The sequence below is a fragment of the Aplysia californica genome, unplaced genomic scaffold (genome assembly GCF_000002075.1).
Source record: "Aplysia californica isolate F4 #8 unplaced genomic scaffold, AplCal3.0 scaffold00801, whole genome shotgun sequence".
NCBI lineage: Eukaryota > Metazoa > Mollusca > Gastropoda > Aplysiida > Aplysiidae > Aplysia > Aplysia californica.
The window spans coordinates 225,209-227,503 of NW_004798071.1; positions in this window are offsets into that span (position 1 = coordinate 225,209).

Consider the following 2,295-nt stretch of genomic DNA (forward strand, 5'->3'; position numbering starts at 1 on the left):
CACACACACACACACACACACACACACACACACACACTATCTTCCTCACATTCTCATTTTCTCTCCCTATTTCTCTTTGTCCTTCTCTCTCTCTCTCTCTCTCTCTCTCTCTCTCTCTCTCTCTCTCTCTCTAACTATCTTTCTCGCATTTTCATTGTTTTTCCCTATTTCTCTTTGTCCTTCTCTCTCTTTCTCTCTCTCTCTCTCTCTCTCTCTCTCTCTCTCTATCTATCTATCTATCTATCTATCTATCTATCTATCTATCTATCTCTTTCTCGTTCTCTCTCTTACTCTCTCTCTCTCTCTCTCTCTCTCTCTCTCTTTGTCTCTCTCTCTCTAACTCTCTTGTGAATATAACCTCTCTCTAACTCTCACTATATCTATGGTTATTTCAGCACGTCAAGGGTTCATCGAAAAACTTTACTGATGGTCAGAATCAGCTCTGTTTGGGTTTACATGTTCTTTTCTTTCGGGGCAAGGGGAGGGAAAAAAGGAAGGGGAGGGGTAGAAGAGGGGAGTAATTCTGAAGTAATTCAATCATATATTATTATACAGGGGTGATAATCACTCAGAAACAGTCTTGACTGACTTCCAAAGGGGAATAAATGTAAACAAGTTGACGATATGTCGATACTCATCTAAAACTCCAGTCCATGTGTACTTGTGGTGTCAGCTTTCTATGATATCTTTATATTGTCCATGAACTAACCAAAGAAATACTGTAGGAAGGATAAGGCAGAGAGAAGTAAGTAGAAAACTTTTCTCTCAGCTCTATAATGACTCGGCTTTCTACTGTGCTCTTGGAACGTCCGGACCTTCTCAAATGTCTGAGTTTCCTCTCCATTCTTTGCGTAACGGGTGATAAAGTCTTGAAATACCCCAATATTTTGACGGCTCACGAGGACACTGTCTGAGTGGGCTCGGTCCTTTGAAAAGAAATGTGTAGTGTGTAGAGATATGTAGACTGAACTTCTAATTGGCATCAGTGGAGTGCTGTGTGTGTGTGTGTGTGTGTGTATGTGTGTGTGTGTGTGTGTGTGTTATGAAGCTATGTGCCTCGACTTGCCTGGAAAGGAAGGGAGGGGGATAATCCAGATGAGTAAGTGCGGGTGTGTGGGATGGACGGGGAGGGGGATGCTGTTTGTTATGCTCAACATTTGACTGAGGTCGTTTTATCCTGTCGTCAAATGGTCTCTGTGGTGGAATAGAAATACGATCTTAAGTGTTTTACGCCCTCATTAACACAATTTAGATAACTTCGGTGCTTCAGACCTGCATGTCCCTGTCATTATGTGCCGAGTGGGATACAGCGTTGTTGCAGGCCAAAGAAGGTTTCTGATACGGAACAAAAATTAACGAAACAAAAATAAAACATCTTTTGCGTGCGACAGCAGTTCTGTTGTACTTAACTCTGTTCTTAGTTATGACTGGAAACTTAATGTAAATGTATGACTTCCCCAAACAAATATAGCTGGGCCTGTTTAGGAGGCGGGCTGCTTCGACCCTGTCTTTCGCGGCAGACCCATGCAATGAAATACACAGCCGAGCAGAGAGACTGAGACACTCCTCAAAATATCCCCCGCTTGTGTCAACCAAACAAACTCTCGGTCTTTCAGTCTCAGACAAAGAGCCTAACAATTACACCACGTGTGTCGACACTCGGACTAAAACACTGATCTGAGTGCCGCCTCTCGTTGTGCTAGAGTTTGTTCGAAGAAAAGTTCACTAACTATAAAGAAGAGGGAAAATGCGAGCATTTATTTTGTTCAGGTTTCCTAATGTGAGAAAGTAACTTTACCTGCTCGTCTTAGCCCAGTATATTAGGTATTTATACGAACAATATCACCTTCGTAGCATGAAACTTTGTGCAACTTTCCGAACTTTTGGTGAGTGTGAAGATGGCTCCACGAGGGAGCGTGACAGACAGTACACACCCCCTGATTCGAAAGAGCAGAGTAATGTAGGACTAACTTGAGTCTAACAAATAATAACTCATCAATTGCTTTTATTACTTTAAATCATTACTCTTGGATGAGTAATTGACTGATAATCTTTTGCAGAAAGAAGAAACATTTCCAGGTGGAAATGATAATGTTTGTCCAATTTTGCTACCGATTGGGAAACCTAAAATGGGTGGCGTGTATGTCTTTTTGTCTTTATCTGCCTTTGTCTCTATATGTCTCTCGATCTGTCTCACTGTTTCTTGGACTTTTTCTTTCTTTTCTGTCTCTCTCTGTTTTGTATCTGTCTCTTTCTCTCCCTCTCTGTCTCTCTCTCTGTCTCTCTCTCTCTCTC